Source organism: Octodon degus, unplaced genomic scaffold (assembly GCF_000260255.1).
Source record: "Octodon degus isolate 3935 unplaced genomic scaffold, OctDeg1.0 scaffold00011, whole genome shotgun sequence".
NCBI lineage: Eukaryota > Metazoa > Chordata > Mammalia > Rodentia > Octodontidae > Octodon > Octodon degus.
In genome coordinates this window covers 27109036-27121622 of record NW_004524587.1, presented here as the reverse complement: position 1 = coordinate 27121622, position 12587 = coordinate 27109036, and positions in this window count along the sequence as shown.

Genomic DNA, 12587 nt, shown 5'->3' with positions numbered 1-12587 from the left:
GCAGCGGGCCCAGCCGGGGCCGCCTTCCTTGAGATCCCACCCGTCACACTGGCTGGCAGCTGGCTGCAGGTGTGCTTGCCCTCCCTGGCTTGGCTCATTGGTATTATGAAGAAGTGGTAAGAATTGGTCTGTTCTGTTCTCACTGGAGGTTATTTAAATAAAACGTAAGACTTAGAAAAAAAAAAAATTCTGAAAAGGAACCTACCGCCCTTACTGCACATTTGCTGCCATCTGGTGGTCATCTTTGTTTATTGCAAGCTGGGGAAATCCCAGTCCGAAGTCGGTGCTTGGCGCCTCTAGGGGCAAAGATGCAAGAGGCGCTTGCTTTCTTTTGTGGCTAGAAAGCATTTCCATGGCTCACAGCTAAGGTTGTGCAAGAGGTGTAGATAGGCCTTTGGGAAAGCCGTTGGAAATGACGAGCTGGAATTAGGAGTGTCAACTTTCCTAAGGTCAATTTTTCGGTGATTAATTTTTTTTTTTTTGGAACCAGGGATTGAACTCAGGCCCTTCTGCTTGCCAGGCAAGCGCTTATTCTACTAAGTCATTTCCCTGGCCCCTAATTTTTCTACCTTTGAATTTTTAGGACATTTACTCCAGCCGAGCTTCCCACCATTCCTATTTGGGACACATTTCTAATTTATGATCAAGGAAATTAGAACTCATCTTGTGAGGATATTTGTGAGGATTTCGTGGCATCTTTGGAGATGACACATGCAGGATGCCATACGTTAGGGACATTTAAAGTAAAGAGTGTTTTCCAAATCAGTCTAATGCTAAGATCCAGACACAGGGATGCAATAAGCCTACAGGAGACTCCTCCAGCAAGGCTCTCTGGGAAACTCCACCCAGGGGTGGCCATGTTGTTACCATGGTGATGGTGCTCAGGTCCACTTTGAGGCTGGGGCCAGGGAGACAGCTCAGCAGCATAAGCACCTGCCTGGAAAGTGCAAGGTCCTGAGTTCCATCTCTGGTAATAAATAAATGAATAAATAAGGTAAACACACTTCGATGATTTGCTTCATCCTGTCCCTGGAGAACACCAAGAATGCTCTGCCTCAGGGCCTCTGCTCCTCCTGCCTCCAGGGCCTCAGATACCTGTCAGACTGGCTCTTTCCCTCAGCCCCTCACCGACAGAAGCCCGTGGCTCTTCCAAGGTGTACTTTTCCCCGTCTGCTCTCCTCTGACTTTCTTTTGGGGTGACCAGGAGGTAGGGGCTCACTATATATTATGTTCTATTCTGGCTGGACACAAACTTGTGGTTGTCCTGTCTCAGCCTCCCAGAATGCTGGAATTACAGGCGTGGACCACCATGCCTGGCACCTTTTACATTTTTATATGATGTTTTGTGTTTCTCCCCCTGACAGTAGGTGTGCTCCTTCAGCAGGGATTTGATTAATTAATCTTGGGGATTACTGGGGATGAAACCCAGGGCCTCATGCATGTTAGGTGTGTGCTGTACCATGGAGCCACTTCCCCAATCCCCAGCATCTTTTAAATTTTACTTTGAGACAAGGTTTTGTTAAATTGCCCAGGCTGACCTAAAACTTTCAATCCTCCTGCCTCAGCCTCCTGAGTACCTGGGATTAGAAAAAAGCACCACCACACACAACTTTAAGTGGGGAAATTCTTTTTTTACTGCAAATATTAACTGGCAGGCTGTAGACATGAGAAATAAGTTAAATAGCACAAACTTACAAATTAAGTATCTTGTTTCATGATAAAAATTAACAGTATTATTTTAAAAATAATTTAAAAGCCACAGTTTTGATAAAAGATGCTTTATAATTATTAATTTTTTAAATTTCAAAAACATTGCCTGGCACACAATACATGCTCAGTGGAAAAGAATAAGAGAAGTCAGGCCTATAATCCAAGCCCTCTGGGAAGTGAGGCAGGATTACAAATTTCAACTCAACCCAGGCAATTTAGTGACTTGGAAAAAACTTATCTCAAAGAAAAAAATAAATGGGCTGGGATATAGCTTACGTGTGATGCTCTGGATCTAGTTCCCAATACTGGAAAAATAATTTTAAAACAAGAATAAGGGGCCAGGGAGATGGCTTAGTAGAATAAGCACTTGCCTGGCAAGTGCAAGGGCCTGAGTCATTCCCTGGTTGCAGGGGGTGGGGGAGGGATAAGTGAAAAAGATATCTTTTGGGCTACCAATTAGCTCAGTGGATTAAAGTGCCTGCAAGCAGGCGCAGGGGCTGGGTGTTTTATCCCTGGGTCTGCTGTGCTGGCCCACCCCCTGGGGCAGCTGAGATGGCCATTGAAACTGGGCATGGTGGCACGTGACTATAATCCCAGCTCTTGGGAGGTTGTAAGCAGGCAGATCACTATGAGTCTGATCTAGTAGTGAGACCCTGAATACCCTGTAGACCATTCCCTAAAATATAAAGAAAAAAAAAAAAAGAAAGAAATTTGGGTTGGCAGTGTATACTGTGGGGTGGGTCAGGAGGTCCAAAGGCCCTGGCATGCTCACCGAATGCCAAGCAGGAGGGGAAAGGTACCTGCAAAGGACCACTCCTCTTCTTTGAAGGACTCTGAGTAATGTGAATCCCAGTGATCATTGCTGCCTCGGTCCTGAGGCTGGTGAGGGTGGCCCAGAAATTCCTGGCTGAGGGCAGGGCCTGGAGCCTCCGGGCCATCCCTATATCCTCTGGTCTGTGCCTGCCCTGGGTTTTGTCTGGGCCAGGGCTTGGGGGGTGGGACCAGGACCCCATAGGTACCCCTGGATGAAGAAACTAGCTGTACCTGGGGTCAGGGAGGGTGGCTCTGGAGACAGCCAGGGTATTTAGTGACATGCAGGAAAATGCTCTGGTCTAGGGTCGGCGAACTCTGCATGTGCATTGCTAAGATGGAACCCAGCCAAGCTCTCTCATCTCACCGAGCTAAACCTGCAGCCCTGGGCTGGGATCAGAAGTGACATCTGCACCAGGCTCTAGCCCCTTCCCCACGATGGAACGCTGGGTCTTTCAGGCTCCTTGAGCTTCAGGTTTCTTAGGTGCAGAACGGGCCCTGGCATTCTTTTTCTTTTCTATTCCCTTTTCTTTCTTTTCCTTCCCTTCCTTCCTCCCCCAGCTTTGATTGCTGAAGCCATAAATGCTCATGGTAAAAAATTCATACATTAAAGAAAAGAACTAAGAAAATATCTCCATCCAGAGGTAAGCTTGCTATCACAATTTAGTATATAATCATGGTATGTATTTGGGGCATTATTAATTTTACATTATGCACAATATGTGACTATGTTCTTTCTTCTTGGAAAAAACTAAAATGTTCTAGATAGATCTCAACTCCCTGTTAGTAACCAGCTTCACTATGGGCCCTTCTTTTCTCTTTCCCAGCCCTTGCTTCCCTGGTGACCAATTAATTAGGGTAACATATTTCATTCCAGACTGTTCTTTATGTATAGAGAGAGGTAGGAAACTATTTTGTATTTATTTTTGTTTTTAACATACTGGGGATCAAATTTAGGGCTTTTGCCCTAAGCTGTATCCCCAGCCCTTTCCTTTTGTTTTGGATTTTTTGCTTACTGTGGAACTCAGACTGACCTTGAACTCACTAGGTAGCCCAGAGCGGCCTCTAACTCATGGCATCCTCCAGCCTCAGCCTCCAGGATGCTGAGATTACAGACCTGCATCACCACACCTAGCTCCTGGGGCTCTCTAGGTTTCTAAGGTGCCCAGACTGGACTCAAATTTGTAGACCTCCTAACTCAACCTCCTGGAGGTCTGGGATGGCAGTCATTTTTTGCCGCATCTGGTTAGAAGTTTTGTTTTTGTTCATTAGAATTATATTGTAAATTCAGCTTTGTGTTTGCATTTTTCCTTCTTGTAATTGAGTACTTTTAATGTCTGCTTACATATGTACCTAAACAAAATACTTAATTTCATACACTTTAAAAATGTTTAAGGCTTTTTGGTTATATGATCACATAGTTTGTGTGTTGTATCGACTTAGGGCTAGAGACTGACACTGCAAGATCTGGAGTTCGAGACAGATTCAAACCCTCCTCTACCACTTCCTAGCTGTGCGCCCTAGGCAGATTACTTAACCTCCCTTTGGTTCAATTGTCCTCTTCATGAAAGGAGGCTGCCCTCCTCAAAGCATTGCCTTGAGGCCAAATGGCATTGCATATGGCAACTATTACAAGCAATACCTGCCGCCTTGTAGAGTGCTGCAATAAATGTTAGGTGTGATCACTTTACTAATATGGACAGTGCCCTCTTTTTTTTTTTTTATTGAAAGTTTATTTTATTTAGTGTGTGTGTGTGTGTGTGTGTGTGTGTGTGTGTGTGGCCAGCTCAGCCCACCAGGGGGCGGGGCTGGCTGGCATGTGGTGCTGGGGGATTGAACTGCAGTCCCTGTGCTTTGCTAAGCTTGTTCCAAGAAGGTGCCTTAGACCACTGAGCCATCTCACCAGCCCCGACAGTGCCCTCTTGAGTGGGGAAACGCAGGATACCTCAGAGCTTAGAGTCTTGAGCAAGATCGACCGCAGCCAAGGTTCAAATGCGGAGAGCCTGCTGGTGTGGAGCAAATCCTTAACATCTCTATCTGTATTCTTACTGGCATCTCTAGAGTGGCTTCAGGGTATTACCTATTCCACACAGTAAGAATTATGCTAACACATCTACTGGACTTAGAAAAGCTCCTGACCCTAGCTGTTAGTAATTCCCTTTTTATCTGCTGCCTACTGGCTCACAGAAGGAATATAACAATCTTAAGAGCTTTTTTCCTTACTAACAGATAGGCTTTCTGCTCACTGCCTTTGCTCATACAGATGAAATTGCTGAGGCAATGGGAATGTACATTTTAATTTCTTAATATTTAGAAATCCACTTACAGACTTAGTACTCTAAGTACTTAGATTCACAGTCTTACCTAGGTTTTTTTTCACTTCATTACATAGTGTAATTTCTTAAAATCAATAAATATTCTAGGGCATTTTCTTCATTGTTTTTTGAATGGGAGAAAGAGGTATCCTGTGGCCTCCAACTCCTGGGCCCCGGTGATCCTCCTGCCATGGTCTCTCACACAGCTGGGAGTGCAGGCATGTGTCACTGTGCCCCCTATCTTATCTTTTAAATATTTTATTATACAAAATCTCAAACATACACAGTAATACAGAGACCAGTATGACAACTCCCACATACGCACCGCAGCTTCAGCAATCGACAACACTCTGCCGTGCTTCATCCAACACTGTTGGCGGTGGCATAATACACATTGGACACGTGTGCCATAACTTAGGAAGCCTGTTCCTTATTGTTGGAAAATTAAGATGGTTTATTTTGTTCTACAGAAATAGGATTTAAGCAGAAAGGAGATGGCAGGCTGTTGCCCCTCCTCTGCACGCCCCGCCTCCTCTGTGTTGTGGGGAGTTCTCTCACCTCCAGCAATCTCAGATGCAGAGCCTGGGAAGGTGTCAGCAACCTACAGAAGGAGAGAAGGAGAGGGGAGGAAGGGAAGCAGAATGTGGAAGGTAAAAGGGAGCTGCTAGGCACAGCCTGATCCACTGGGGCCATGCCCCCCGCCCCCATGGGACTGTCCCTCTGTGAAGGAGGTGGAGGTAGGGCTGGGGGTGGAGAGGGTGGGCTTTGGTCCCATCTGTCAGTCACTGGCTGCCCCAGCTCTGGGATGTACGTGCTAGGCGTGGTAGGAAGAGACAAGTCACAGGGCCATGCAGTAACCACAGCCCTCCCAGCAGCAAGGGGACAGTGACAGCCTGTGCAGGGCTCTGCGAAGTGGGTGAGCCCACGTCCTGCCGTGACATCCTTACTGACACCCACATGCGGGGGCGGCTTCGTAGCAGCCTCTCTGAGGTGAAGGCAAGTCACCAGGAGCTTTGGATTAAATGGAGAGATTCAGGCGGAAGGCAGGAAATGAATCTCTCCTCCTTTCATATCCCGCTGAAAACCCACAAACAACCAGGCAGCAGCTAGATATGGAATGAGATGAACGATTGGGCCCCACGATGACCCAAATAGAATTTTAAAAAGAAACACACACATTATCAGTCAGCAGAAAGGCAGCAGGAGACAAAGGGGAAGATGGAGGGCAGATAAGCCCAAGCTTTGGCAGATGTAGGAGCGTTTGGAAAAAGCAGAGGAAGGACAAAGCAAGAGCCCAGGCTGCTGCTGTCAGTCAGGAGGGAGCCCTTCGCTGGGCAGGAGGCAGCAGCCTCCGAAAGGTCAGGGTCAGTGCGTAGGGGGTGTTGGGTTCTGACAGGGCAAAACCTCCTTGTTCTTAGGAGCTGAAGGAGAGAGAGAGAGAGAGAGAGAGAGAGAGAGAGAGAGAGAGAGAGAGTCTTCCTATATATAGTTCAGGCTGGCTTTATTTTTTTATTTTTTTGCAGTACCACAGATTGATTTTAGGACCTTGTGCTTATTCTACTGAGCTATCTCCCTGGCCCCAGGCTGGCTCTAAACTCAGCAATCCTCCTGCTTCAACCTCCAGAGTGCTGGGATTACAGGTGTGTGCCACCACACTTGGCTTGATGGGCATTTAGATGACATCTTTTGAGGCTGTAATCTATTTTTTTAATATACAAATTTTATTTATTTATTTATTTATTTATTTATTTATTTATTTATTTATTTATTTATTCTTGCAGAACCGGGGATCGAACTCAGGCCCTTGCGCTTGCCAGGGAAGCACTTATTCCACTGAGCCATCTCCCGGAGGCTGTAATCTAATCTCCATGTTTGTCTCACCATGTATGTGTGTGCTTGGTTTCTGTTGGTGGAGACCTAGCAATGGAATTGCTGAGCCATTCTGAGGATCTTTCAGGTAGAATTTGAGAGTTCAGTGCTTCACTTTCTTGTCAACACTTGGTATTATCAGCTTCTAAGTTGTAGCCCTCCAAATGGGCATGAAGAAGTATCTCATTGTGGTTTTAATTTTGATTCTTTCTGGAACTAATGGTATTGGTTGTGATGTTTTCCAAGTGTTTATTGGAATTTTTATCTTCTTTTGTGAAACACTCTGTAAAAATTTTGCCTATTTAACAAAATTGAGTTGCTTTCTTATTTTTATTTTTGGCCAGCTCAGCCCGCCCTAAGGGCAGGACTGGAGCAGCACGTGGTGCTGCTGATCCAACCGCAGTTCCCTGCACTTTCCTAAGCTTGCTTAAGCAGGCAGCTTAGACTGCAGAGCTATCTCCCCAGCTCATGAGTTGTCTTTTTAAATTATCAATAGGTAGAAGTTCTTTATATCTTCTGCATGCTCCTAACTTTTGGCCGACTCTTTCAGAATGCTTTTTTTTTTTTTAATGGGACTGGGGATTGAACTCAGGACCCTGTGCTTGCCAGGGAAGTACTTATTCTACTGAGCTATCTCCCCAGCCCTTCAGGATGCTTTTTCATTATCTACTCTACAAGAGAATGAGAAATTCAAGACAGCTGCCAGCCAAGGGCCCAGAGCCTCTAGAGGGAGAGCGCCACAGGTCTCAAAATGGTAAACTCAGTTGCTTTTTGGAAGTCTGAATCTGCCGGATAGTCAGCGTGTGGCACCATCTCGTCTCCATGGCCCAGGGAGATGCCCAGGGAGGGACCAGTCGTGTCCCGCCCTGGTCCTACCCTCCTATGCCACACCCTCTACCCTTAGCTGCATCCGGGGTCAAATGCTGGTCCTGACAATTCCACCGAGAAGTCCAGGCTCTGCTTCAAAGCAAGCTGAAACTTTAGGATTGGAGTCACCATTGCAAGTCCCCTGATGGGTCTTTCTGGACCTTCTCAGCTGACATTTGTGGACAACTGCAATGTCCTGCGATGTGTGTAGGCAGCTGGGCAGTTTTGAATTTACAACAGCTTGCTACTGAATTCTAGAGTTTTCTAGTAACAGGTTTTATCAGAAATAAAAACAGTAGGGGCCAGGGAGATGGCTCAGTAGAATAAGCGCTTCCCTGGCAAGCACAAGGGCCTGAGTTCAATGCCTGGTTCTGCCAAAAAAAAAAAAAAAAAAGAAAAACAATTAACACTGATCATACACTATAAACTTAACTCTACTCTAAATCTTTAATTAGCATTAATGAATTAAATTCTTATAACAACTTGTTGTAGTGTATTTTTTTTTCCTTATAATAATATCTGTAATGTGACCTGGGTGTGTGGTACAAGACTGTAATCCTACCTACTTGGGAAGCTCAGGAAGGAAGAGTGCAGTTTTTATTTTTTTTAAATTAAGTTTATTGGTACATTGTAGGTATACCTAATGATCACATTCATATAGGAAATTTGTACCTTTACCTGATACGACTCCTCTTTTTCTCCTCTGCTCTCTCCTGTCCCTTTAATCCCTCTTCCATTCCCTATTTACAATGCTTTGTTTCCATTTTTTTCCTTTTTAAAAACTATTATCTTAGCTGGGTGTGATGGCGCACACCTGTAACCCCAACACTTTGGGAGGCTGAGGCAGGAGGATCATTGCAAGTTCAATACCAGCCTGGACTACAAAGTGAGCCAGCCTGAACTGGCCAGCCTGAACTGCATAGAAAGACCTTGTCTCAAAAAGATAAAATAACATAAAATAAAAATCCTTTTGTTCTTTTCCCTTTCTTTCTTTCTTTCCCCCTTCCCCTTCCCACTTTGCAATATCTAGTGCATATTGTGATCCTTATTTACTCTTTCAGTTTCTCACATCAGGGAGACAAAGCAATATTTACATGTTGAGGCCAGCTTGGGCAAGTTAGCCCCTATCTCAAAACAAAAAGGGTTGGACATACAACTTAGTGCTAACTGTATTCAATCCCCAGGGTCCCTATCACCAAATAAAAAATAAGAAAGAAAAAGAAAAAAAGAACACCTACATTGTCAACAAAAATAATCTGCCCAAAGTCACCCATGGTCACTACCATCCTCCAGAATTAGTTGCTGATAGTAATTTTCTCCAGGGTTTACAGAAAAGGATTAAATCCTCTGGTTTCTAAGTGTGGCAATGGCTTCGAGTCGGTTTCTGTTTTCTGCTTTCACTCTTGGGGACACTTTACTTTTGTCATTTAAGGTTTTTTGGGTTTTTTTTCTTCTCTTGAAACTCCAGCTGCAAATACATTTACTAATCACTCACAACAGAGCCCTTGACAGATGGTCCTCAAAACAGATGGTTCCACTGAAAGGCAGCAATTGAAAATGGAAAGTAATTTGAACCAATCAACAAGATGGGGCTCTTGGAAGCAAACTTTCTGCAAAAGCTAAAACCAAATCCTCCAGTCTCTCTTGGTACATTTTTCACCCACAGATGAGCCTTCCTGGGGGTGGATCCAACTTTTTTAAACATCTGGAATGTTGAAAAGGAAGAGACAGGAACCCTAAAGCCTTGTCAATCAAATTCACTTTTCTTTTGGCAAATTCAGCATCAGTGACAAATTGTCCAATTTGATATAAACAAAGTTGATAGATGTCGGCAAAGCTGTTTTTAAACAGCAGCAATGGCAATGTGTGTAGGATGGCTTTTTTTTTTCCTTTTTCACTCAACAGCCAATATGTTTAATAACAAATAAAACAACCAGATGTTTGAAAAAATCTCCCACCTTCACAATGTCATCTGATAGTCAGCTGTTAATGAGTGTGTGGGATTCATTCCAAGTCTCAAGTCAGAAAGTTGGCAGTGAAGTCTGTCTAGGATGTCTCTGGATAACACCTTGCTAAAAAGTTCACGAGGGTTCTGAATTCACCTCTGAGATGTTCTTGTTTATTTATTTCTTTATGCTTGTGTAAGATTCAACCCAAGGCCTTCATGGGAGGCAAGTTCTCTACCACTGAGCTACATCCCCAGCCTTTTTTTTTTTTTTTTTTAGATAGAGTTTTGCTAAATTATCCACTTAGGCTGGCCTTGAACTTGTGCCCCTCCTGTTTCAGCCTCCCAAGTAGCTGAGATTATAGTAATGCATTACAACACTTAGCTATTTTCAGGTGATTTGGGGAAGGAGGGCAGTACTGGATCGAACTCAAGACCTTGTACTTCCAGGTAGGTGCTGTGCAGCTGAGCTACATCCCTGGTCCCTCACCTGGTTATGTTTGAGGAATCTATGTTTCTTGGAATCTAGCACACTAGCCCAAGCAGAAGACTTGAAGGCAGGTGCTGATCTTGCACTGCGGCCCAGTGTGTCATTGGATAAGTCATTTAAGACCTCTGGAGTTGAAGTTCTCCATGCCGCCAGAACAAGAAACCTGGCTCTTAGGGGATTCAAGGTTTGGATGAAAAAACAGATGTGACTCACCTTTTCTTTATCAGGCATTATACTGAGAGATAATTACATCCCGTCAAATGAACAAATCCTAAGTGTAGCGCTGAATAGAGTTTTGCACATGTACACTCCTAGGTTGACACTCAGCTCGGGATAGAGAATACTTTTGACTCTCTCCAGGGTTCCCTGTGCTGTTTGCTGGTCAGGACTTCCAAGGAACTGTAGTTCTCACCTCTGACACCACACAATAGCTTTGCCTATTCTTGTGCTTGGTATGAGTAGAATTTCATAGTATTTATTGTTTTGCGTCTGGTTTGAGTTGGCACAGTGGTTCATGAGATCCGTTTTCAGTATGTTGTTACAGCAGCTGGTAGTTTCTTCCCTTTCATTGCTGAGTAGTATTCTATGACATGACCACACTGCAGTCTGCTTACCCACTTATCTCCAGGCGGGTACCAGTTTTGAGTTATTAGGAATAAAGCTGTTACGGATATCTTTGTTCATGTGTCTTCATATAAATGCATATTCATTTACTTGGGTTAATACCTAGTAGAAGAATGGTTAGGTCAGAGGGTGGGTATGGGCTTAGCTTTCTTAGAAATTGCTTGTTTTCCCACTGGACACCATGGCACATCTGTAATCACAGCACTCTGGGAGGCTAAGGCAGGAAGATCAGAAGTTTAAGTCCAGTCTAGAAAACTTAGTGACTTAGTGACTCTTATCTCAAAATTTAGAACTTTAAGAAGAGCTGGGGATATAGCTCAGTGCAAACATCCCAGGTTCAATCCCTAGTACTAGAAAGAAGAAAGAAAATTTAAAAAAATATATCTTCACTATACTTATCAATATACTGCAAATGGATGTCATGAACCACTGTGCCAACTCAAACCAGACACAAAACAATAAATACTATGAAATTCTACTCATACCAAGCACAAGAATAGGCAAAGCTATTCTGTGGTGTCAGAGGTGAGAACCACAGTTCCTTGGAAGTCCCAACCAGCAAACAGCACAAGGAACCCTGAAAAGAGCCAAAAATATTCTCTATCCTGAGCTGAGTGTCAACCCAGGAGTATACATGTGCAAAAATCTATTCATTGGTACACTTAGGATTTGTTCATTTGACGGGATGCAATTATCTCTCAGTATAATGTCTGATAAAGAAAAGGTGATTCACATCTGTTTTTTCCCTGAACCTTGAATCCTCTAAGAACCAGGTTTCTTGTCCTGGCAGCATGGAGAACCTGAGCTCCAGAGGGTTAGGTGTCTTGCCCTTAAACAACATCGGCCTCTACAGTGCAGGAGCTGTTGCTATTACGGTGAGAGACAAGATGGAGTGTTGGGATTAACTGATCCCAGTTGGAAAGAATATCCTTAAGGATCTCATATCTGTCCAGAGAGCTGACAGAGCCCAAGGAATATGATCAGTTTTGCAGGGTAGGGATTGTCTACTTCCTCCGACTAGAAACATCTTCACTTCCCTGAGAATGGATCCACATCACGAATTCAGAGAGATGGAAAGACCTGACTCCTTGGTGAGCTGCTGTATCAACCAACTCGATGCTCTCCTTACTGCTGGATGTCTAATTAGGTGAGCAAATAAATTTCCTTATTGTTTATTTATTTCCTTGTTGATTATTTACAGATGAAACATCCTGACTGATACTTAGCACCTTCTGCCTAGACTTGCAGTTAGCATCCTTAACCTCAGGCCCCAGGCAGACCCAACAATTGCCAGGAGCTGGTGTTCTAACAAAAGCTTTTTTGCTACCTTTGATAGTGTCAAGTCACCTTTTGTGTAGCTGAAATTAAACTCATCTGAAGGGCAAAGTAAGAGGCTTCATTTTTAAGCTTTTAATGACTTTTGAAGAATATTGCTAATCACTCAGCCACAGATCACAAAGCTTTATGTAATTTTCTGCCACCCACTAAGAAATCATCTCTGGCACCAACAGCTCGGGATAGGGGGCAATCAGTGGAGCTGGAGTCTGTTGCCTAAGAGACATTTCTTGCTTTCTCCCCATGTAGCACATACAGGGAATTATGGGGAGTACCAAAGCAGTAAAATAAGGTTCCAGGCTGTAAACAGTGGGCGGAAGGAAAGTGATATGAATTCTGGGCCACAAAAATATTTCATATTCCACAGTGAAGACATTTTAAAAACTTTTTATTGTAGTGTAATGAATAATATATGCATGGCAAAGTGCACAAATCTTAAATGTGCAGCTCAATGAATTTTTAAAAAGTGAATACACTCATGCACTCAGCATCCAGATTAAGAAACAGAACATTTAGAGACCTCAGACAATTCCTTCATTCCCCTTCTTAGCCAACAACTCCTTCCCACTTCAAAATAATTGCTATTCTGACATCTGTCACCATAGATTAGTTTTGCCTGATT